The sequence below is a fragment of the Artemia franciscana genome, chromosome 20, assembly GCF_032884065.1.
Source record: "Artemia franciscana chromosome 20, ASM3288406v1, whole genome shotgun sequence".
In the NCBI taxonomy this organism is placed as follows: domain Eukaryota; kingdom Metazoa; phylum Arthropoda; class Branchiopoda; order Anostraca; family Artemiidae; genus Artemia; species Artemia franciscana.
The window spans coordinates 28,813,097-28,839,179 of NC_088882.1; the positions used below are offsets into that span (position 1 = coordinate 28,813,097).

The following is a 26,083-nucleotide window of genomic DNA, read 5'->3' on the forward strand; positions in this document are numbered from 1 at the left end:
TACCCCAAAATACATATTTTTATATTATATATACTGATTTTTTGACAAACTTTGTTATTCGTATTCTTATAAAGTCTTTGACAATCTTTGTCGAATTATCGGCCTTTTGGCTAAGATCAAAGTGTAGTATCTGTTCTTATCAGCTTAATATCTGATACGGCCCCTACATGGGGCCCAGAATATTAAACTGATTTTTGGAAAAGGGATGTCGGGGCTTGCTCCGCTCCCTTCACGCGTTGGCCCGGTATTGCAGTACCTCCGGGATCGGCGCACCCCTTTCGAGGGGAAACCAAAGTCCATGAATCCGAATCAATTCTATGCGTTATACGGTATTCAAATTGAAGAGAAACTGCACATACATGTAGTTACCTAGTCATTAAATATATTCGGAATTTTTTATTTTCATCCGAAAAGAAGAACCAGTGTATATAATTTACAAAAATTAAAAGGTAAAAAAGCCAGCGACTACTCGGCATAGTTAATTTAAAGTGCCCAAGCTGGATCAAAGTTCTCATGCATCTTTATCGAAAATAGTTCATAATTATAAACTGCTGAAATTTCATATTGAACCAATATTCGATAAAATTGCTGAAGTGATTGTTTTTGGCCTCAGACAACTTGGTTCTGCGGCGAGTTGTTGATATTCGTAATGGCTAAAGCCCCCAATGGTTTTTGGAGAGAAAATAATTGGTATAGTCAGTAGAACGGCCACTGGGCTCTTAGAAATTAAAAGTTTCGACTTTTCAGTCGTATTGATGAGCGAGCGAGAAACCCCTGATTTTCTTTTCTCATAAAGATAAAGTTGCATTTAAATGATTAAGACGTTTGCATATGAAAATGAAATGGGACATTGCTATGTTCAAAAATAATTTAGAGACTTGATTCACTGCTGTGAAAAAGTTTTCTAAAGCTGCATGTGTTTAATAAATTAGAGTTTTCGAATGGCATTCAAAGCAACCGGATTTATGTCGAAAGATATTAGTAAAATGTTAGATTTCTACCAATTCATACTTACCTGGCTAAGAAGCTGCCTTGATCATGAAGGAGGCGCTCCCAGGGTGAGGCCTTTCCATTGCACTTCGGATTGGCGACCCCTGTGATTACCCCAAATGGGGGTAACTCAACTGCGTAACTTTTGGTAGTGGGAGACTACGTTCGCGCGGACCTCTGTCCACATATTGAAAAGTTTTGTTTTTCCTTAAAGCCCATCGTTTAGGTCACACAGTTGTGAGTTGAAAAAAGAAAGTATACAAGTTGATGTTGTTAAGATTTGAGTAAAATTATCATTTGGCCCTATTGAAAAAATTAATTTTCTGATAAACTTACATATTTGGAATATTACGGAGAGGGTTGAGTTGAGCGTATACTCTATAGAAGATGGTTCTGGAATTTTCTCCAGAACATGTCTGAAATAAAGATATTTTGTTTTTCTTAGTCTTGTGTTAAAGCAAAGGATGGTATCAATGACCAGTCGCCATAATTAAATTAAATTGCCTAAACTCATTGAATTCCTGATGCATTTTGTTTTTAAAAATACTCTGTAATTATTAAATACTGATTTTTAAATTGAACCAGGAATCGAATCCAATTGCTGAAATTTAAATTAAGTCACAAAGGCTAGTCTTAAAAAGTGAAATGCCCTTGGTCACCACACATTTCATCAAGTCAATTGCATTGGCAACATATCAAACTAAAAGTTATCTATGTTTGATAAGTGCCTGATTACTGAATATTTATATTATTTTCTGCGGATGTAGTTTTGATACCATGTCATTAAAGTTGCCCATGAATTGCTGCTCATTGAATATGTTTTCTCATCATATGATTTTTTGGCCCGTATTTAATTGGTTGAATATTGGATTTCTATTGCTTTCGAACCTTGTTAAAAAAAAACATGAGGATTTACTAGGATTTATTTTTATATACTCAAGTCAGTCTTGGCAATTTTCATAGCTCTGGCCTCTCCTCATATCGAGTTAATCTTTCGCCTTTTACTAAAGATTACCGTGGGGAGGGGCACTTGATGAGTCTTAACAAATTTTTGAATGCCGAAAGGCAGACTAGCCTATACTACTGTAGTATGTTTGAATATTTCTAGACTACGTATCTCTTGATTATGGGGTCGGACAAGTAGGCTAACCCTGGAAAATGCAGAATATGAACAAAAATCCAATCTTTTCAAAAATGAAAAACAAATTGTGAAGTTATGGGCAGATAGCGAAAAGGGACAGTAATTGTGAAATATGGCACACCTTCCAGAGGTATCTAAATAAGCTATGTTTATAGTGAAGTAGACGTGATTAGTGTTGTTATTTGCCTAGTTGGCTATAGCTCTTCAGTTGACAAGTTCCTGGCTAAGTATTTGCTGTTATCTTTTGCAGATTACAACCAGGGAAGCGAATTTTGTGCGGGTAAGGGATGCTCGACGGCACTCTTGGTTTGGTGCAATAACTTGCCAAGTCCTAGGTGCTCTTGAGCCCCCATTCTCTTGGGGTCCTCATTCCTCCCTCGTCTAAGAACAGTATTTCCATTCCAGTTTAGGAGGATCCTCTAAAATGAGGAGTTTTGATATTTTATAGGGGCAAATTCTTTGATTTGGGGATTCCATGGGTTTCTATACACACTACTCTGTCTGGCGGGAGAAAACGATTCAAGAGACATTGCTCTGTGTGTGAAGGGAAAAGGGAATCAACAGGCGATTCTCCATGTGAAGGGAGAACGAGAAAAGGGTCTCTGAGGAAGGAGAAGCCTGGAGCTTAAACGCAAATATAACACAAATATATATAATATAAAAATATGTATTTTGGGGTATTTTTGTGAAAGCAAGTGAAAAAACAAGACAATTATTCTCTCTGGATTTTGAAAAAAAAAAAAAAACTTGAATCAACAGGCGATTCTCCATGTGAAGGGAGAAGCGAGAAAATGGTCTCTGAGGAAGGAGAAGCCTGGAGCTTAAACGCAAATATAAAACAAATATATATAATATAAAAATATGTATTTTGGGGTATTTTTGTGAAAGCCATTGAAAAAACAAGACAATTATTCTCTCTGGATTTTGAAAAAAAAACAAAAAAAACTTGAATCAACAGACGATTCTCCATGTGAAGGGAGAAGCGAGAAAATGGTCTCTGAGGAAGGAGAAGCCTGGAGCTTAAATGCAAATATAACGCAGATAAATATATATATACATATATATATATATATATATATATATATATATATATATATATATATATATATATATATATATATATATATATATATATATATATATATATATATATATATATATATACATATATGTATATCATTTACTTTTTTATAGTGGCATAAATAAAGGTATTTTATAGTACTATAAAGGTAAAAATGTACTTAAAAAAAAAAAAAAATTGTAGATGCTTGAATTTTTAGGTTGACGTTAGTTTTGACAAGATTTTGGAAGAAACTATATTTCAAGGGGACGGGGGCAAAATGAGGCTTGGGGGAGGGGAAAACCAAGGTATGGAAGGGGCAGTTGCCAACCTCCTGCCCAATAGTAAATTACCCCCACCCCACTTTTTATGGTTCGAACCTTACAGTTGTTTAATAAGCTTAGACTCAAATTCTACGATAAAACTGGAATCATGCTTGAGGGCCATCTATTCTTCAAGACAGTCTTCTGGCTACATTGTTAGTAATAAGATGGAATTATAGAATTAATCAAGTAAATGACAAATGAAAAGGATAAATAGTTTTAAAATAAAGTAAGCAATCATTTATCTGATAAAGCCCAGGGATGGATTTATCTCCCCCGGGCTGTGTCTGGAAAATCATTTTGGAAGGAGTGATTGAAAAATAAAAAATAAAAACCCATCGGAAACTTGTTTAAATTCATTGCGTTACGTTTTAAAGAGTCGGACAAAATAGGTTATTAGCCTGCTGGATTCAGCATTGTCCTCCAGTTTCCATGAATTGACGCTTTCGATCAATACCAGTGATTTCAACTGGTGGATTGACAATTTTTATTGCAAATAAAGCTATGTTTTTGTGGTATTTTTGTAAATGCATGTGAAAAAACAAGAGAATTGTTCTCTCTGGATTTTGAAAAAAAAATAAAAAATACTTGTATCTGTCCTCCGTCCCCTTAATTACCGCGAATTAACGTCATTCCCTGGTTCTGATCATTGTCAGCTAAAGGGCCACGACAATATATCTCTGATTTAAGGCTCATCTTTTCTGATTTTCGCTTTTTGAATGACAATTTTGTCCAAGTCTCGATTGGAAAGTTTATCGTTTACCATTAAAATTTTGAGATAAACTTTGATATTATGGAAAATATTTCATACTGTTTATAAAAATCTAAAGATAAAGTAATAAATTAATTGAATATTATTTGAGCATTGCAACCGAAACTGATTTTTTGACAAACTTTTTTATTCGTATTCTTATAAAGTCTTTGACAATCTTTGTCGAATTATCGCTTCTCGGCCTTTTGGCTAAGATCAAAGTGTAGTATCTGTTCTTATCAGCTTAATATCTGATACGGCCCCTACATGGGGCCCAGAATATTAAACTGATTTTTGGAAACCGGAGGGATGTCGGGGCTTGCTTCGCTCCCTTCACGCGTTGGCCCGGTATTGCAGTACCTCCGGGATCGGCGCACCCTTTTCGAGGGGAAACCAAAGTCCATGAACCCTAACCAATGGTGGGTACAATACGTTATTCAATGTGAAGAGGGGCCTTGCCGTTAGTTACTTAGTCCTTGATTACATTGAAAATCATTTTTTTTAACAATTAATGGTGAAAAAGCCAATGGGCGGACGCCATAATTAATTTAAAGTGCCCAAGCTGGATCCAAGTCCCCATGCATCTTTATCGAAAATAGTTCATAATTATAAACTGCTGAAATTTAAATTGAGCCAATATTCGATAAAATGGCTGAAGCGATTGTTTTTGGCCTCAGGCGGCTTGGTTCTACGGTGAGTTGTTGATAGTAGTAATGACTAAAGCCCCTCCCCCCCCTGTATGATTGTTAGAGAGAAAATAATTGGCAAAGTCAGTAGAACGGTCACTGGGTTCTCAGAAATTAGAGTTTCAACTTTTCAGTCAAATTGATAAGAGAGTGAGAAACCCCTAATTTTCTTTTCTCAAAAAGGTAAACTTGCATTTAAACAATCTAGAGGCTTGCATATGAAAATGAAATGGGGCATTCCTATTTTCAAAAACAATTCAGAGACTTGATTCACTGCTGAGAAAGAAGTTTTGTAAAGCTGCATCTGTTTAATAAATTAGAGTTTCGGAGTGGCATTCAAAGCAACCGGATTTATGTCGAAAGACATAAGTAAAATGTTAGTTTTGAACAATCCATATTTACCTGGCTAGAAAGCTGCCCTGATCATGAAGGAGGCGCTTCCAGGGTGAGGCCTTTCCATTGCACTTCGGATTGGCTGACCCCTGTGATTACCCCAAATAGGGGTAACTTAACAGCGTAATTCTTGGTAGTTGGGGACTGCGTTCGCGCGGACCCCTGTTCACACATTGAATATCTTCCTTTGAGCCCGTACTATGTTGTAATTTTGTGAACTGAAAGGAAAAGTAATCAAATTGATAATGTTTAAACCAAGTAATTTAGAACATCTCTTAAATAAACACATTTTGTTATTCTTAGTCTTGTATTAAAGCAAATGATGGGGTATCATTGACCAGTCGCCTTCCTCCAGAACCGTCCTAAATTTTACACAAGTCTATTTTGCCTCCAGAGGGAGAAGACTTTGTGATGGGCCTGTACGAAATTGGAAGGGAAATGATTCTTGTATTTATTTGTTAAGCCCTTAGATGGCGTAAAAGCGATTCAAGTCCCAGCTACATTTAGTCCTCTTTTGTTTCGTTTTAAAAAGTAACTATTTCCTGGATTTATTATCCTTAGAGCATAGCCACGTAATTTATTTAGGCTAAAAAGTAAAAGGCAAATCATTGCTCAGGAAATGTGAACAAAATTAACTCTTTCTACTAAGTCCTTCTAGCTCGACTTCATCTTATAGGACTTTTTTTTTCATTTCTTTTGCTTTTCTAAAGTGGCGTAATTTCGTCAAAATCCAAACTTGAAGGGGATGGAGGAGCAAAGATGGAACCCTTTGTCCAAAATAAAGTGAAAATAGCAGTATAAACTAAAAAGAAGCCATTTGGTACCACAGAGGCACTATTTAGTACTCTAAAAAAGCTTTAAATTTACTTTAAAAAAAAAGAAAAAAAAAGAGATGTGTTTCTGTAGATCCTTAAATTTATAGGTTTATATTAGTTTAGACTCAATTTTGGAAGAAACTAAATTTCAGAAGGGGGTAGGGGAATGAGGTTTGGGGGAGGGGAAAAACAAGGTTTGGGAGGGGCAGTTGCACCTTACAGCTCCATAACAAATTACGACCCTACTTTTCTATGGTTTCAAACCTTAGAGTTGTTTAATAAGCTTTGATCAAATTCTCCTATAAAACTGGAGCTCTACTTGAAGGCTATCTATTCTTCAAGACAGTCTTCTGGGCTTCATGGTTAGTAAGAAGATGGAATTATAGAATTACTCAAGTAAATGATAAATGAAAAGGACAAATACTTATACAATAAAGTAAGCAATCATTTATTTGATAAAGTCTCACTGTTTGGTGTCTGTGTATCTTTCTTAGGTGATTGAAAATTCAGCTTTTGTTTCCATATTTGAAGCAAATTTAATAATCTCTTAATAAAACTTGCATTGTTACCATGTAGTATATATGGATAACCAGTTGTTTTAATTCAGGGAAGGAAATTTTCTCTACAAGATGTTTTTCCTGCATTCCTCCTCTTAGACTCAAAAAAATCTCTTCGTGGTATTATCATTGAAAAGGGGCTTGTTTTTTTTCTTTGTATTTATGTTAAAGAAATTGAAAAAACAACGAGATTCCCCTGCCTGGAATCTGGAGAATACTGGATTTCACCCCCTCTCCCCTTCCCCTTGGGCTGTGTGTTTACAAATCTATTTTGAGCAAGGAATAAAAAAAAAAAAAAAAAAAAAAAAAAAACCATCGGAAACTTGTTTAAATGCATTGCGCTACGTTTTAATGAGTCGGACAAAAATATCGGGGATTAGCTCATTGGGTCCAGCCTTGTCCCCTAGTTTCCATGAATTGGCGCTTTTGATCAATACCAGTGGTGTCGACTGGTGGATTGACAATTTTTATTGCAAATCAGGGTGTTTTTTGGGGTATTTTTGCAAAAGAAAGTAAAAAAAAAAACAAAACAAGAGAATTGTTCTCTCTGGATTTCGAAAAAAACTCTTCTCTGTCCCCCACCCCTTTAATTGCCGTGAATTAACGTTATTCATCAATGCTGGTTCCGATCATTGTCAGCTAAAGGGCCAAGAGAATATTATCTCTGATTTAAGATGTTATCTTTTCTGATTTTGGCTTTTTGAGTGACAATTTTATCCAAGTCTTGATTGAAAAATTTACCGTTTACCATTAAAATTTAAAGATAAACTTTGATATTATGGGAAATGTTTCGTACTGTTTACAAAAATCAATATTAAAAATCATATTAAAATGAGAATTGGAACCGAAATAAATTTTGTGACAAACTTTGTTACTCGTATTCTTATAAATGTTTTGACAATCCTTGTTGAAATATCGCTTCTCGGCCATTTGGCTAAGATCAAAATGTAGTATCTGTTCTTATCAGCTTAATATCTGATACGGCCCCTACATGGGGCCCAGAATATTAAACTGATTTTTGGAAACCGGAGGGTTGTCGGGGCTTGCTCCGCTCCCTTCACGCGTTGGCCTGGTATTATAGTACCTCCGGGATTGGCGCACCTCTTTCGAGGGGAAACCAAAGTCCATGAACCCTAACCAATGTTGGGTACAATACGTTATTAAATTTGAAGAGGAACCCTGCCGTTAATTATTTAGTCCTTAAATACATTGAAAATCATTTTTTTTTTCATTTGAAAAAAAGAAGAAACACTGTATAAAATTTACAGGGGCAAATCCTTTCATTTGGGGACTCCATTGGTTTCTAGACACAATACTCAGTCTGGCGGGAGAACAGGATCCAAGAGACAATTCTCTGTGTGAAGGGAAAAGAGAATCAACAGGCAATTCTCCATGTGAAGGGAGACAAGAAAAGGGTCTGTGAGGAAGGAGAAGCCTGAGTCTAAATGCAAATATAACACAAAATACCTGTGATTTACCACCTCAAAGTTACCAGCCCAATTATTTGGGCTCTCTTGAGCCCAATAATTGCAACTCTGGGTTTTATTAATTATAAATCACGTATCAATCTGAAGTTTTATTAAATATAATTTTTGAGCAATTCGCCTTTTCAATTACTTTCACGATTCAGCTTTGAATCAACTAACATTTACCATAAGAGCACAATGTAATTAGTTTCAGGACATAAGTTCAAATTACAAGGAGTCTTTCGGGTTGGTCAAAAGTATCATTTCTTCATAACTCAACAATTGAATCAACCCTTCAAAAATTATAATTACAAATAATTAAAAACATTCTTCAGACATAGGTGGAACCACGGTTAGTATATATAAATTTTAATTAACTGAGTAGAGTGTTTTTTATTCTTTTGTTTTAAAGCATAAAAAATTTTAAATATTCATAAATCAAAGTCTAATTTATTGTCTATTGATTGCAATTTTTTTATAATAAAAATATTTTAGTAAAATATAAAATGTAAAGTAAGTAGAGGACTTGTAAGACAAGAATCAATAAAGTAATAAAGAAATCGAGGGGATGCGAGCTGAACTCGTATCCCAGCCAGGTCCCAGTGCTAGTGTCTTTAATTAGAGCGTTTTTAATTGTCCTGAATCAAACTGAAACCATTACCTTTTTTGTGATATATTTGATTAATAAAAACGAAATATAAACATGATATTTACTTTGACTGCGATGTGTAAGAGCATGCACATTTGAAGGTCATGTTCGATAGTTTGTCTATTTTCATCCTGTGCTTTCACCTTTCGGGCGAATGTGGCAAAAATGTTTGTATTGTTGGTTTACTCAAAATTTTAAGATAGCCATTTTGTTCAGCATGGTCTAAAGATCTAATAATTATAGTTTTGAGGATGACTGACCCCTCACAGCTTCTGGGAGAGAGGTTGCAAGTATTTCAGGTGTTTTAATTATTTTTAAAATTTACCCCCCTAACAGGTATAGGTTCTTAATGAACATCACACCGTCAGATTCAGCGTATCAGAGAATCATGCTATAGGGTTTAAAGCTCTTATCTGCACAAATGTGGAATTTGTGTTTTTTGTGAGAAAAAAGATCACTGATGCGTGTTTACTTGTTTTTTTTTCCAGGGGTAATTATGTAGACTCAATGGTCCTAGAATTTCGCGAGAGGGATCATTCGAATGGAAATTAAAAGTTCTAGTGCCCTTTTTAAGTGACTAAAGAATTGAAGCTAAACCCCCTGGCACCCTCATTTTCCCCCAAAGTCAGCAAATCAAATTTTGTGATAGCCACGTCTCTTCAGCATAGTCAAATTATCTAATGATAGTTGAAATATCTATGTCTTTGAGGAAGACTTAATTCCCCACTGTCCCAAGGGGAATGGCTGTAAGTTATGAACTTTACCATTGTTTACACATACTATTAGTTATTGGTAAGCATACAGACATTTTTTGGGGATGGGGGTGAGGAGGATTGGGTCCCGTAGGAAGATTTTCCAAGGGAAGAGTTTCTTATGGGGAAAGAAAATTTCTATGAAGGGGGCACTGGATATTCTAGCGCAATTAAAAAAAAACATCAGAAATTAAATGTAAAAAAATAACCTTTTTAGACTGCAAGTAAAAAGTAACATTAAAGCTTAAGACGAAGAGAAGCTATTACATATATGACGAGGTTCGTCCCCTCATCAATACCTCTCTGTTTACACTAAGTAGTTTTGGTAATTTTAAAAGAGTTATTTGTTCTAATTAAATGCTTTTTTGATTCAGGGGTCATTCTTAAAGAAATGGAACAATATTCGAACTTTAGCGTAAAGAGCGAGGTATTGACGAGGAGGCTAACCCACTCATATTAAGTACATGAGGATGTTCCCCCTCCCCTTTCAATACCTCGTTCTTTACGCTAGAGTTCGAATTTTGTTAAATAACGGCCGATATAAGCAATAATTTGTTGGTGTTGTTTTCCGTTCAAACTTAGCATTTAGTTTTACTGTAAGCAGCTTTATAACTATGATTTTTATGTGATACTGAACCAAAGATATTGTATGTCTTCGGCTTGTGGTTTTTATTAAATTACAAAAAAACAAGTTTTTTCCAACTAAAAGTAAGGAATAACATTGAAACTATTAATGTTTTAATAAATTATACATATATCTAGTAAATACGTATATATTATTAAGTATTATATCATAATAAATTATTACCTATATTTTAAAGATATTTTTTTCATGCATTTCAGTCATTTAAGAATTGCTCAACTTGTGAATCATTTTTATAAAAATAGTTTCGTGCTCTTTGGTCGTTTTGTTACTATGCCTTACAAAATTAGTTTCACAAATATCGCTAATTTAAGTTACGTGGGAAAATCTTTCCATGGAGAAATTTTCTCGTGGGGGAAGGGAATTTTCCTCGGAGGGGAACTGGATTTCTCGACATTATTAAAGAAACTTTCAGCAATTAAATAAAAACAAGTTTTTTCAACTGAAAGTAAGAAGTAACATTAAAACTGAAAACTAACAGAAAATATTACTTATATTACATGGTTTGCCTCTCCCCTGTAGCTTGCTCTTGCGCTGAAGTTTCTTTTTTAGCTTTGAAAAGAGGCTACTATTGGTATATGAAAAGGGCTGTCCCCTCCTCAACACTTCACTCTTTACACCAACGTTTTGTATTGTTTTATAAAGTAGAGTTATGAGTAAGAGTCAAACTTTAGCGTGAAGAGTGGGTGTTGAGGAAGGGACAGTCCCTTTCATAAGTGGACTAGTTTCCACTCATTTTAAGTTTTAATTTCGCTCCCTACTTTCAGTTAAAAAAAACTTGTTTTTTTTATTCAATTAAGTTTAAGAACAGGGACGTTTAAAGTATTTATTTGAAACAATTTTCTATTTCCCAAGAACACACGAGAAGTATGTCTCAGGATGGGACAGTGGGGTCAATTCAATAAAATGTAGTGGGGAGGGTGAGATTCATTTTTCAAACCAAGAAGGGTCAATTTTGATTTTTTTTTTTCAATGAAAACAGAAACAGGTAGCCCATTTGTAAATGACCATTCTAAAAATATACTTCTTTCAAAATATAGAAGGAGGGGGAAATGAATTTACAATTGATCCCCATCCTCTGTTAATCGATACGCAAGGGAGGGGTAAATTTGTCAGTATAGCAAAAGATGCGAGTTTCCTTATAAATCAACGACGAACGAAATTAATGGGACCCATAGCTACTCCCCCTTTTTGAAAGCCCTCCCCCCTCTTCTTGGATTGTTGGATTGTAAAGTAAGTAGAGGACTTGTAAGACAAGAATCAATAAAGTAATAAAGAAATCGAGCGGATGCGAGCTGAACTCGTATCCCAGCCATGTCCCAGTGCTAGTGTCTTTAATTAGAGCGTTTTTAATTGTCCTGAATCAAACTGAAACCATTACCTTTTTTGTGATATATTTGATTGATAAAAACGAAATATAAACATGATATTTACTTTGACTGCGATGTGTAAGAGCATGCACATTTGAAGGTCATGTTCGATCGTTTGTCTATTTTCATCCTGTGCTTTCACCTTTCGGGCGAATGTGGCAAAAATGTTTGTATTGTTGGTTTACTCAAAATTTTAAGATAGCCATTTTGTTCAGCATGGTCTAAAGATCTAATAATTATAGTTTTGAGGATGACTGACCCCTCACAGCTTCTGGGGGAAAGGTTGCAAGTATTTCAGGTGTTTTAATTATTTTTAAAATTTACCCCCCTAACAGGTATAGGTTGTTAATGAACATCACACCGTCAGATTCAGCGTATCAGAGAATCATGCTATAGGGTTTAAAGCTCTTATGTGCACAAATGTGGAATTTGTGTTTTTTGTGAGAAAAAAGATCACGGATGCGTGTTTACTTGTTTTTTTTTTCCAGGGGTAATTATGTAGACTCAATGGTCCTATAATTTCGCGAGAGGGATCATTCGAATGGAAATTAAAAGTTCTAGTGCCCTTTTTAAGTGACTAAAGAATTGAAGCTAAACCCCCTGGCACCCTCATTTTCCCCCAAAGTCAGCAAATCAAATTTTGTGATAGCCACGTCTCTTCAGCATAGTCAAATTATCTAATGATAGTTGAAATATCTATGTCTTTGAGGAAGACTTAATCCCCCACTGTCCCAAGGGGAATGGCTGTAAGTTATGAACTTTACCCATTGTTTACACATACTATTAGTTATTGGTAAGCATACAGACATTTTTTGGGGGATGGGGGTGAGGAGTATTGGATCCCGTAGGAAGATTTTCCAAGGGAAGAGTTTCTTATGGGGAAAGAAAATTTCTATGAAGGGGGCACTGGATATTCTAGCGCAATTAAAAAAAAACATCAGAAATTAAATGTAAAAAAATAACCTTTTTAGACTGCAAGTAAAAAGTAACATTAAAGCTTAAGACGAAGAGAAGCTATTACATATATGACAGGGTTCGTCCCCTCATCAATACCTCTCTGTTTACACTAAAGTAGTTTTGGTAATTTTAAAAGAGTTATTTGTTCAGATTAAACGGCTTTTTTGATTCAGGGGTCATTCTTAAAGAAATGGAACAATATTCGAACTTTAGCGTAAAGAGCGAGGTATTGACGAGGAGGCTAACCCACTCATATTAAGAACATGAGGATGTTCCCCCTCCCCTTTCAATACCTCGTTCTTTACGCTAGAGTTCGAATTTTGCTAAATAACGGCGGATATAAGCAATAATTTGTTAAATACAATTTACTGTAAGCAGCTTTATAACTATGATTTTTATGTGATACTGAACCAAAGATATTGTATGTCTTCGGCTTGTGGTTTTTATTAAATTACAAAAAAAAACAAGTTTTTTCCAACTAAAAGTAAGGAATAACATTGAAACTATTAATGTTTTAATAAATTATACATATATCTAGTAAATACGTATATATTATTAAGTATTATATCATAATAAATTATTACCTATATTTTAAAGATATTTTTTTCATGCATTTCAGTCATTTAAGAATTGCTCAACTTGTGAATCATTTTTATAAAAATAGTTTCGTGCTCTTTGGTCGTTTTGTTACTATGCCTTACAAAATTAGTTTCACAAATATCGCTAATTTAAGTTACGTGGGAAAATCTTTCCATGGAGAAATTTTCTCGTGGGGGAAGGGAATTTTCCTCGGAGGGGAACTGGATTTCTCGACATTATTAAAGAAACTTTCAGCAATTAAATAAAAACAAGTTTTTTCAACTGAAAGTAAGAAGTAACATTAAAACTGAAAACTAACAGAAAATATTACTTATATTACATGGTTTGCCTCTCCCCTGTAGCTTGCTCTTGCGCTGAAGTTTCTTTTTTAGCTTTGAAAAGAGGCTACTATTGGTATATGAAAAGGGCTGTCCCCTCCTCAACACTTCACTCTTTACACCAACGTTTTGTATTGTTTTATAAAGTAGAGTTATGAGTAAGAGTCAAACTTTAGCGTGAAGAGTGGGTGTTGAGGAAGGGACAGTCCCTTTCATAAGTGGACTAGTTTCCACTCATTTTAAGTTTTAATTTCGCTCCCTACTTTCAGTTAAAAAAAACTTGTTTTTTTTATTCAATTAAGTTTAAGAACAGGGACGTTTAAAGTATTTATTTGAAACAATTTTCTATTTCCCAAGAACACACGAGGAGTATGTCTCAGGATGGGACAGTGGGGTCAATTCAATAAAATGTAGTGGGGAGGGTGAGATTCATTTTTCAAACCACGAAGGGTCAATTTTGATTTTTTTTTTTTCAATGAAAACAGAAACAGGTAGCCCATTTGTAAATGACCATTCTAAAAAATATACTTCTCAAAATATAGAAGGAGGGGGAAATGAATTTACAATTGATCCCCATCCTCTGCTAATCGATACGCAAGGGAGGGGTAAATTTGTCAGTATAGCAAAAGATGCGAGTTTCCTTATAAATCAACGACGAACGAAATTAATGGGACCCATAGCTACTCCCCCTTTTTGAAAGCCCTCCCCCCTCTTCTTGGATTGTTGCAAGTGTTACCTGGTGTGAACAATTTCTGAAACTGGGCAACACACAGATGGCTGACATTCCTAAAGTGATATAGCTTCAAAAACTGGTGAGTTTAACAGAAACAACAATAAATCAGTGCTGTCACTTACTTGAAGTACTTTTACTTGAAGAACTACTTAAGTAAAATTTTCCATTACTTGTACTTGTACTTAAGTAAAAACTTCAGGGTGTACTTAATACTTGATACTTAAGTAAGATACCACACACACACACACACACACACACACACACACACACACACACACACACACACACACACACACACACACACACACACACACACACACACACACACACACACAACACACACAAACACACACAAAACACACACACACACACACACACACACACACACACACACACACACACACACACACACACACACACACACACACACACACACACACACACACACACACACACACACACACACACACACACACACACACACACACACACACACACACACACACACACAGACACACACACACAGACACACACACACAGACACACACACACAGACACACACACACAGACACACACACACAGACACACACACACAGACACACACACACAGACACACACACACAGACAGACACACACAGACAGACAGACACACACACACACACACATACACACACACACACACACACACACACACACACACACACACACACACACACACACACACACACACACACACACACACACACACACACACACACACACACACACACACACACACACACACACACACACACACACACACACACACACACACACACACACACACACACACACACACAAACACACACACACACAAACACACAAACACACACACACACAAACACACACACACACAAACACACAAACACACACACACACACACACACACACACACACACACACACACACACACACACACACACACACACACACACACACACACACACACACACACACACACACACACACACACACACACACACACACACACACACACACACACACACACACACACACACACACACACACACACACACACACACACACACACACACACACACACACACACACACACACACACACACACACACACACACACACACACACACACACACACACACACACACACACACACACACACACACACACACACACACACACACACACACACACACACACACACACACACACACACACACACACACACACACACACACACACACACACACACACACACACACACACACACACACACACACACACACACACACACACACACACACACACACACACACACACACACACACACACACACACACACACACACACACACACACACACACACACACACACACACACACACACACACACACACACACACACACACACACACACACACACACACACACACACACACACACACACACACACACACACACACACACACACACACACACACAAGACACATGAAGTTTGGAGATTAAGACCCTAGCTTAATTGGGGTGAGGGGAAAGGGCTTTAAGTGCTAAGAAAAAGTTGAGTTTTTCATTTAATTCAGTGTAACTTGCGAGTGGAGTGACTTGCAAGTTACCGTGGCAGTGGGTTTTAAGTGCTGAAAAAAGCCGAGCTTTTTGTTGGATTCAGTATAACTTGCAAATGGAGCAACAGATCCGAATGAAAGCTAGACCAAAGATGCCTATGATCAGGACTCATATCAAGTTCTGGTATCACAAACCCTATCTCAAATAGGGCGAGGGGGAGGGAAGTTTTAACCAATTTGATTTTTCCTTTAATTTAATAGGGCCTATAACTTATGAATATAGTGACAAATCTGAAGTCAGATTTGTCTGAATACCTGAATTTGCTGGAAGGCATTTGACAAAATACCCCTGCGTTGGATCCAGGTAGAATTCCACGGACTTGTTTATTGCAGACAACATTTAGATGGGTAAAGATTCATAGCTTCAGTAGTCATACCAATAATATGGTCCTGAAGATGATGAAATGATAGAAATCTGGATAAGTTGACAAGATGACAAAACCTAAACACTAATGTAAGAAACATAAGCCCAAAAGGACTAGTGTATGCAACATTTAGCACAAAAAAAAGGATGTTAGCTCACTGTCGACCAGTGAACTGTGAAATAATTAAAAAGAAATTTTTATATAAATTTTACACAAAATTAAACCAAGTGATAATCATACTATAATTATTTTCATCATAAACCAATACCTTATTTCATATCCAAAAATAGGACATGGAGCAACATCTGAGTTTACTCTAAATCCAAAGCCGATGTTTTCTTGTACATTGTCAAAGCACACGCACAAAAAATTTGTGTTTCAAAGGTAAAGTATTTGAAAAACAAGTACATAATCAGTATCTTAAGTAATAAGTATTTCATAATCTTACTTAAGTATCAAGTAATAAGTACACCCTGAAGTTTTTACTTAAGTACAAGTACAAGTAATGGAAAATTTTACTTAAGTAGTACTTCAAGTAAAAGTACTTCAAGTAAGTGACAGCACTGATTTATTGTAGTTTCTGTTAAACTCACCAGTTTTTGAAGCTATATCACTTTAGGAATGTCAGCCATCTGTGTGTTGCCCAGTTTCAGAAATTGTTCACACCAGGTAACACTTGCAACGCGTGGTGCGAAGTGTATTGCGCATGGTTCAAAGAGGTTTGGCGTGGCAGAAATGCGCTATGTGTGAGGGAAGAAGTGGTAATCTGAGATACACGCCAAATGTAATTTGTGACCTCTCAATGCCCCCCTCACAATAAAATTTATGTGTGGTTATCTTTCCAACGTATTTCAATCAATTTTAAGCAGCAAACAATCCAAGAAGAGGGGGGAGGGCTTTCAAAAAGGGGGAGTAGCTATGGGTCCCATTAATTTCGTTCGTCGTTGATTTATAAGGAAACTCGCATCTTTTGCTATACTGACAAATTTACCCCTCCCTTGCGTATCGATTAGCAGAGGATGGGGATCAATTGTAAATTCATTTCCCCCTCCTTCTATATTTTGAGAAGTATATTTTTTAGAATGGTCATTTACAAATGGACTACCTGTTTCTGTTTTCATTGAAAAAAAAAAAATCAAAATTGACCCTTCTTGGTTTGAAAAATGAATCTCACCCTCCCCACTACATTTTATTGAATTGACCCCACTGTCCCATCCTGAGACATACTCCTCGTGTGTTCTTGGGAAATAGAAAATTGTTTCAAATAAATACTTTAAACGTCCCTGTTCTTAAACTTAATTGAATAAAAAAAACAAGTTTTTTTTAACTGAAAGTAGGGAGCGAAATTAAAACTTAAAATGAGTGGAAACTAGTCCACTTATGAAAGGGACTGTCCCTTCCTCAACACCCACTCTTCACGCTAAAGTTTGACTCTTACTCATAACTCTACTTTATAAAACAATACAAAACGTTGGTGTAAAGAGTGAAGTGTTGAGGAGGGGACAGCCCTTTTCATATACCAATAGTAGCCTCTTTTCAAAGCTAAAAAAGAAACTTCAGCGCAAGAGCAAGCTACAGGGGAGAGGCAAACCATGTAATATAAGTAATATTTTCTGTTAGTTTTCAGTTTTAATGTTACTTCTTACTTTCAGTTGAAAAAACTTGTTTTTATTTAATTGCTGAAAGTTTCTTTAATAATGTCGAGAAATCCAGTTCCCCTCCGAGGAAAATTCCCTTCCCCCACGAGAAAATTTCTCCATGGAAAGATTTTCCCACGTAACTTAAATTAGCGATATTTGTGAAACTAATTTTGTAAGGCATAGTAACAAAACGACCAAAGAGCACGAAACTATTTTTATAAAAATGATTCACAAGTTGAGCAATTCTTAAATGACTGAAATGCATGAAAAAAATATCTTTAAAATATAGGTAATAATTTATTATGATATAATACTTAATAATATATACGTATTTACTAGATATATGTATAATTTATTAAAACATTAATAGTTTCAATGTTATTCCTTACTTTTAGTTGGAAAAAACTTGTTTTTTTGTAATTTAATAAAAACCACAAGCCGAAGACATACAATATCTTTGGTTCAGTATCACATAAAAATCATAGTTATAAAGCTGCTTACAGTAAAACTAAATGCTAAGTTTGAACGGAAAACAACACCAACAAATTATTGCTTATATCGGCCGTTATTTAACAAAATTCGAACTCTAGCGTAAAGAACGAGGTATTGAAAGGGGAGGGGGAACATCCTCATGTACTTAATATGAGTGGGTTAGCCTCCTCGTCAATACCTCGCTCTTTACGCTAAAGTTCGAATATTGTTCCATTTCTTTAAGAATGACCCATGAATCAAAAAAGCCGTTTAATTAGAACAAATAACTCTTTTAAAATTACCAAAACTACTTTAGTGTAAACAGAGAGGTATTGATGAGGGGACGAACCTCGTCATATATGTAATAGCTTCTCTTCGTCTTAAGCTTTAATGTTACTTTTTACTTGCAGTCTAAAAAGGTTATTTTTTTACATTTAATTTCTGATGTTTTTTTTTAATTGCGCTAGAATATCCAGTGCCCCCTTCATAGAAATTTTCTTTCCCCATAAGAAACTCTTCCCTTGGAAAATCTTCCTACGGGACCCAATCCTCCTCACCCCCATCCCCCAAAAAATGTCTGTATGCTTACCAATAACTAATAGTATGTGTAAACAATGGGTAAAGTTCATAACTTACAGCCATTCCCCTTGGGACAGTGGGGAATTAAGTCTTCCTCAAAGACATAGATATTTCAACTATCATTAGATAATTTGACTATGCTGAAGAGACGTGGCTATCACAAAATTTGATTTGCTGACTTTGGGGGAAAATGAGGGTGCCAGGGGGTTTAGCTTCAATTCTTTAGTCACTTAAAAAGGGCACTAGAACTTTTAATTTCCATTCGAATGATCCCTCTCGCGAAATTCTAGGACCATTGAGTCTACATAATTACCCCTGGAAAAAAAAACAAGTAAACACGCATCAGTGATCTTTTTTCTCACAAAAAACACAAATTCCACATTTGTGCAGATAAGAGCTTTAAACCCTATAGCATGATTCTCTGATACGCTGAATCTGACGGTGTGATGTTCATTAAGAACCTATACCTGTTAGGGGGGTAAATTTTAAAAATAATTAAAACACCTGAAATACTTGCAACCTCTCTCCCAGAAGCTGTGAGGGGTCAGTCATCCTCAAAACTATAATTATTAGATCTTTAGACCATGCTGAACAAAATGGCTATCTTAAAATTTTGAGTAAACCAACAATACAAACATTTTTGCCACATTCGCCCGAAAGGTGAAAGCACAGGATGAAAATAGACAAACTATCGAACATGACCTTCAAATGTGCATGCTCTTACACATCGCAGTCAAAGTAAATATCATGTTTATATTTCGTTTTTATTAATCAAATATATCACAAAAAAGGTAATGGTTTCAGTTTGATTCAGGACAATTAAAAACGCTCTAATTAAAGACACTAGCACTGGGACCTGGCTGGGATACGAGTTCAGCTCGCATCCCCTCGATTTCTTTATTACTTTATTGATTCTTGTCTTACAAGTCCTCTACTTACTTTACATTTTATATTTTACTAAAATATTTTTATTATAAAAAATTTGCAATCAATAGACAATAAATTAGACTTTGATTTATGAATATTTAAAAATTTTTATGCTTTAAAACAAAAGAATAAAAAACACTCTACTCAGTTAATTAAAATTTATATATACTAACCGTGGTTCCACGTATGTCTGAAGAATGTTTTTAATTATTTGTACTTATAATTTTTGAAGGGTTGATTCAATTGTTGAGTTATGAAGAAATGATACTTTTGACCAACCCGAAAGACTCCTTGTAATTTGAACTTATGTCCTGAAACTAATTACATTGTGCTCTTATGGTAAATGTTAGTTGATTCAAAGCTGAATCGTGAAAGTAATTGAAAAGGCGAATTGCTCAAAAATTATATTTAATAAAACTTCAGATTGATACGTGATTTATAATTAATAAAACCCAGAGTTGCAATTATTTGGGCTCAAGAGAGCCCAAATAATTGGGCTGGTAACTTTGAGGTGGTAAATCACAGGTATTTTGTGTTATATTTGCATTTAGACTCCAGGCTTCTCCTTCCTCACAGACCCTTTTCTTGGTCTCCCTTCACATGGAGAATTGCCTGTTGATTCTCTTTTCCCTTCACACAGAGAATTGTCTCTTGGATCGTGTTCTCCCGCCAGACTGAGTATTGTGTCTAGAAACCAATGGAGTCCCCAAATGAAAGGATTTGCCCCTGTAAATTTTATACAGTGTTTCTTCTTTTTTTCAAATGAAAAAAAAATGATTTTCAATGTATTTAAGGACTAAATAATTAACGGCAGGGTTCCTCTTCAAATTTAATAACGTATTGTACCCAACATTGGTTAGGGTTCATGGACTTTGGTTTCCCCTCGAAAGAGGTGCGCCAATCCCGGAGGTACTATAATACCAGGCCAACGCGTGAAGGGAGCGGAGCAAGCCCCGACAACCCTCCGGTTTCCAAAAATCAGTTTAATATTCTGGGCCCCATGTAGGGGCCGTATCAGATATTAAGCTGATAAGAACAGATACTACATTTTGATCTTAGCCAAATGGCCGAGAAGCGATATTTCAACAAGGATTGTCAAAACATTTATAAGAATACGAGTAACAAAGTTTGTCACAAAATTTATTTCGGTTCCAATTCTCATTTTAATATGATTTTTAATATTGATTTTTGTAAACAGTACGAAACATTTCCCATAATATCAAAGTTTATCTTTAAATTTTAATGGTAAACGGTAAATTTTTCAATCAAGACTTGGATAAAATTGTCACTCAAAAAGCCAAAATCAGAAAAGATAACATCTTAAATCAGAGATAATATTCTCTTGGCCCTTTAGCTGACAATGATCGGAACCAGCATTGATGAATAACGTTAATTCACGGCAATTAAAGGGGTGGGGGACAGAGAAGAGTTTTTTTCGAAATCCAGAGAGAACAATTCTCTTGTTTTATTTTTTTTTTACTTTCTTTTGCAAAAATACCCCAAAAAACACCCTGATTTGCAATAAAAATTGTCAATCCACCAGTCGACACCACTGGTATTGATCAAAAGCGCCAATTCATGGAAACTAGGGGACAAGGCTGGACCCAATGAGCTAATCCCCGATATTTTTGTCCGACTCATTAAAACGTAGCGCAATGCATTTAAACAAGTTTCCGATGGTTTTTTTTTTTTTTTTTTTTTTTTTTTTTTATTCCTTGCTCAAAATAGATTTGTAAACACACAGCCCAAGGGGAAGGGGAGAGGGGGTGAAATCCAGTATTCTCCAGATTCCAGGCAGGGGAATCTCGTTGTTTTTTCAATTTCTTTAACATAAATACAAAGAAAAAAAACAAGCCCCTTTTCAATGATAATACCACGAAGAGATTTTTTTGAGTCTAAGAGGAGGAATGCAGGAAAAACATCTTGTAGAGAAAATTTCCTTCCCTGAATTAAAACAACTGGTTTTCCATATATACTACATGGTAACAATGCAAGTTTTATTAAGAGATTATTAAATTTGCTTCAAATATGGAAACAAAAGCTGAATTTTCAATCACCTAAGAAAGATACACAGACACGAAACAGTGAGACTTTATCAAATAAATGATTGCTTACTTTATTGTATAAGTATTTGTCCTTTTCATTTATCATTTACTTGAGTAATTCTATAATTCCATCTTCTTACTAACCATGAAGCCCAGAAGACTGTCTTGAAGAATAGATAGCCTTCAAGTAGAGCTCCAGTTTTATAGGAGAATTTGATCAAAGCTTATTAAACAACTCTAAGGTTTGAAACCATAGAAAAGTAGGGTCGTAATTTGTTATGGAGCTGTAAGGTGCAACTGCCCCTCCCAAACCTTGTTTTTCCCCTCCCCCAAACCTCATTCCCCTACCCCCTTCTGAAATTTAGTTTCTTCCAAAATTGAGTCTAAACTAATATAAACCTATAAATTTAAGGATCTACAGAAACACATCTCTTTTTTTTTCTTTTTTTTTAAAGTAAATTTAAAGCTTTTTTAGAGTACTAAATAGTGCCTCTGTGGTACCAAATGGCTTCTTTTTAGTTTATACTGCTATTTTCACTTTATTTTGGACAAAGGGTTCCATCTTTGCTCCTCCATCCCCTTCAAGTTTGGATTTTGACGAAATTACGCCACTTTAGAAAAGCAAAAGAAATGAAAAAAAAAGTCCTATAAGATGAAGTCGAGCTAGAAGGACTTAGTAGAAAGAGTTAATTTTGTTCACATTTCCTGAGCAATGATTTGCCTTTTACTTTTTAGCCTAAATAAATTACGTGGCTATGCTCTAAGGATAATAAATCCAGGAAATAGTTACTTTTTAAAACGAAACAAAAGAGGACTAAATGTAGCTGGGACTTGAATCGCTTTTACGCCATCTAAGGGCTTAACAAATAAATACAAGAATCATTTCCCTTCCAATTTCGTACAGGCCCATCACAAAGTCTTCTCCCTCTGGAGGCAAAATAGACTTGTGTAAAATTTAGGACGGTTCTGGAGGAGGGCGACTGGTCAATGATACCCCATCATTTGCTTTAATACAAGACTAAGAATAACAAAATGTGTTTATTTAAGAGATGTTCTAAATTACTTGGTTTAAACATTATCAATTTGATTACTTTTCCTTTCAGTTCACAAAATTACAACATAGTACGGGCTCAAAGGAAGATATTCAATGTGTGAACAGGGGTCCGCGCGAACGCAGTCCCCAACTACCAAAAATTACGCTGTTAGGTTACCCCTATTTGGGGTAATCACAGGGGTCAGCCAATCCGAAGTGCAATGGAAAGGCCTCACCCTGGAAGCGCCTCCTTCATGATCAGGGCAGCTTCCTAGCCAGGTAAATATGGATTGTTCAAAACTAACATTTTACTTATGTCTTTCGACATAAATCCGGTTGCTTTGAATGCCACTCCGAAACTCTAATTTATTAAACAGATGCAGCTTTACAAAACTTCTTTCTCAGCAGTGAATCAAGTCTCTGAATTGTTTTTGAAAATAGGAATGCCCCATTTCATTTTCATATGCAGGCCTCTAGATTGTTTAAATGCAAGTTTACCTTTTTGAGAAAAGAAAATTAGGGGTTTCTCACTCTCTTATCAATTTGACTGAAAAGTTGAAACTCTAATTTCTGAGAACCCAGTGACCGTTCTACTGACTTTGCCAATTATTTTCTCTCTAACAATCATACAGGGGGGGGGGAGGGGCTTTAGTCATTACTACTATCAACAACTCACCGTAGAACCAAGCCGCCTGAGGCCAAAAACAATCGCTTCAGCCATTTTATCGAATATTGGCTCAATTTAAATTTCAGCAGTTTATAATTATGAACTATTTTCGATAAAGATGCATGGGGACTTGGATCCAGCTTGGGCACTTTAAATTAATTATGGCGTCCGCCCATTGGCTTTTTCACCATTAATTGTTAAAAAAAATGATTTTCAATGTAATCAAGGACTAAGTAACTAACGGCAAGGCCCCTCTTCACATTGAATAACGTATTGTACCCACCATTGGTTAGGGTTCATGGACTTTGGTTTCCCCTCGAAAAGGGTGCGCCGATCCCGGAGGTACTGCAATACCGGGCCAACGCGTGAAGGGAGCGAAGCAAGCCCCGACATCCCTCCGGTTTCAAAAAATCAGTTTAATATTCTGGGCCCCATGTAGGGGCCGTATCAGATATTAAGCTGATAAGAACAGATACTACACTTTGATCTTAGCCAAAAGGCCGAGAAGCGATAATTCGACCAAGATTGTCAAAGACTTTATAAGAATACGAATAAAAAAGTTTGTCAAAAAATCAGTTTCGGTTGCAATGCTCAAATAATATTCAATTAATTTATTACTTTATCTTTAGATTTTTATAAACAGTATGAAACATTTTCCATAATATCAAAGTTTATCTCAAAATTTTAATGGTAAACGATAAACTTTCCAATCGAGACTTGGACAAAATTGTCATTCAAAAAGCGAAAATCAGAAAAGATGAGCCTTAAATCAGAGATATATTGTCGTGGCCCTTTAGCTGACAATGATCAGAACCAGGGAATGACGTTAATTCGCGGTAATTAAGGGGACGGAGGACAGATACAAGTATTTTTTATTTTTTTTTCAAAATCCAGAGAGAACAATTCTCTTGTTTTTTCACATGCATTTACAAAAATACCACAACAACATAGCTTTATTTGCAATAAAAATTGTCAATCCACCAGTTGAAATCACTGGTATTGATCGAAAGCGTCAATTCATGGAAACTGGAGGACAATGCTGAATCCAGCAGGCTAATAACCTATTTTGTCCGACTCTTTAAAACGTAACGCAATGAATTTAAACAAGTTTCCGATGGGTTTTTATTTTTTATTTTTCAATCACTCCCTCCAAAATGATTTTCCAGACACAGCCCGGGGGAGATAAATCCATCCCTGGGCTTTATCAGATAAATGATTGCTTACTTTATTTTAAAACTATTTATCCTTTTCATTTGTCATTTACTTGATTAATTCTATAATTCCATCTTACTACTAACAATGTAGCCAGAAGACTGTCTTGAAGAATAGATGGCCTTCAAGCATAATTCCAGTTTTATCGTAGAATTTGAGTCTAAGCTTATTAAACAACTGTAAGGTTCGAACCATAAAAAGTAGGGGGGTAATTTACTATTGGGCAGGAGGTTGGCAACTGCCCCTTCCACACCTTGGTTTTCCCCTCCCCCAAGCCTCATTTTGCCCCCGTCCCCTTGAAATATAGTTTCTTCCAAAATCTTGTCAAAACTAACGTCAACCTAAAAATTCAAGCATCTACAATTTTTTTTTTTTTTTAAGTACATTTTTACCTTTATAGTACTATAAAATACCTTTATTTATGCCACTATAAAAAAGTAAATGATATACATATATGTATATATATATATATATATATATATATATATATATATATATATATATACTACTACTACTACTAATAACTCACTGCAGCACCAAGCCGCCTGAGGCCAACACAGCTACGCACGCTCCTCCTCCAACCTAATCTATTTAAAGCCTCCCTCTTTACACCCTCCCAGGAAGTTCCCATTTCCTTTAAATCCTTATTTATGACATCCTCCCAACCCAGACAAGGACGACCTGCTTTCCGTGTAGCCCCAGACGGTTGGCCAAAAAGGACAATCTTCGGTAATCTGTCATCCTTCATCCGTAGAACGTGGCCTAGCCATCTCAACCTTTCTTTCATTATAGCCCCAGAAAGCGGGATTGAACCACACTTTTCGTACAACCTACTGTTTGAAATACGGTCAGTCAGCCGGGTACCCAGAACAATCCGTAGGCAATTTCTCTGGAAAACATCTAGTAAATTTTCATCTGTTTTTCGGAGTGTCCATGCTTCAGAGCCATATTTGACCACTGTCATCACTGTAGCTTCCAATATTCTAATCTTGGTTTGTAGGCTCATCTTTCTATTCTTCCAAACTTTTTTTAACTGTGAAAAAACACCCTGAGCTTTAGCTATTCTACTTTTAACATCTTCAGTGCTCCCACCATCTTTACTAATAATACTACCAAGGTAACTGAAGCTCCCAACCTGATCAATCTTTTCGTTACCTAAGGTCACCTGTTCATCTTCACTTATTCCTAACCTTAGTGACTTAGTCTTCTTAACATTAATTTTCAAGCCTATTTTAGCACCCTGAACTCGTAAAACCTCTAAAAATTCATTCATTTTGCTCACACTTTCATCTAATATGCTTA

The 26,083-nt window shown here is 35.8% G+C and overlaps 1 protein-coding gene and 9 non-coding genes across 10 annotated transcripts in view; 6 read left to right on the top strand and 4 right to left on the bottom strand.

Annotated features, from left to right (window-relative positions):
• LOC136040342 (xylosyltransferase 2-like) overlaps nt 1–26,083 on the bottom strand; it is a 189,241-nt gene that overhangs the window by 57,902 nt on the left and 105,256 nt on the right. The window lies entirely within an intron of this gene.
• Nucleotides 91–278, top strand: LOC136040426 (U2 spliceosomal RNA). The gene has a single exon (XR_010620717.1). It is a non-coding gene; the product is annotated as a U2 spliceosomal RNA (small nuclear RNA).
• LOC136040493 (U1 spliceosomal RNA) lies at nt 1,008–1,170 on the top strand. Its single transcript, XR_010620774.1, has one exon. It is a non-coding gene; the product is annotated as a U1 spliceosomal RNA (small nuclear RNA).
• LOC136040445 (U5 spliceosomal RNA) lies at nt 1,952–2,067 on the top strand. The gene has a single exon (XR_010620732.1). It is a non-coding gene; the product is annotated as a U5 spliceosomal RNA (small nuclear RNA).
• LOC136040500 (U2 spliceosomal RNA) lies at nt 4,456–4,647 on the top strand. Its single transcript, XR_010620778.1, has one exon. It is a non-coding gene; the product is annotated as a U2 spliceosomal RNA (small nuclear RNA).
• On the top strand, nt 5,346–5,509 carry LOC136040488 (U1 spliceosomal RNA). Its single transcript, XR_010620770.1, has one exon. It is a non-coding gene; the product is annotated as a U1 spliceosomal RNA (small nuclear RNA).
• Nucleotides 7,631–7,822, top strand: LOC136040510 (U2 spliceosomal RNA). Its single transcript, XR_010620787.1, has one exon. It is a non-coding gene; the product is annotated as a U2 spliceosomal RNA (small nuclear RNA).
• Nucleotides 20,712–20,903, bottom strand: LOC136040511 (U2 spliceosomal RNA). Its single transcript, XR_010620788.1, has one exon. It is a non-coding gene; the product is annotated as a U2 spliceosomal RNA (small nuclear RNA).
• Nucleotides 23,026–23,189, bottom strand: LOC136040485 (U1 spliceosomal RNA). Its single transcript, XR_010620768.1, has one exon. It is a non-coding gene; the product is annotated as a U1 spliceosomal RNA (small nuclear RNA).
• LOC136040502 (U2 spliceosomal RNA) lies at nt 23,890–24,081 on the bottom strand. The gene has a single exon (XR_010620780.1). It is a non-coding gene; the product is annotated as a U2 spliceosomal RNA (small nuclear RNA).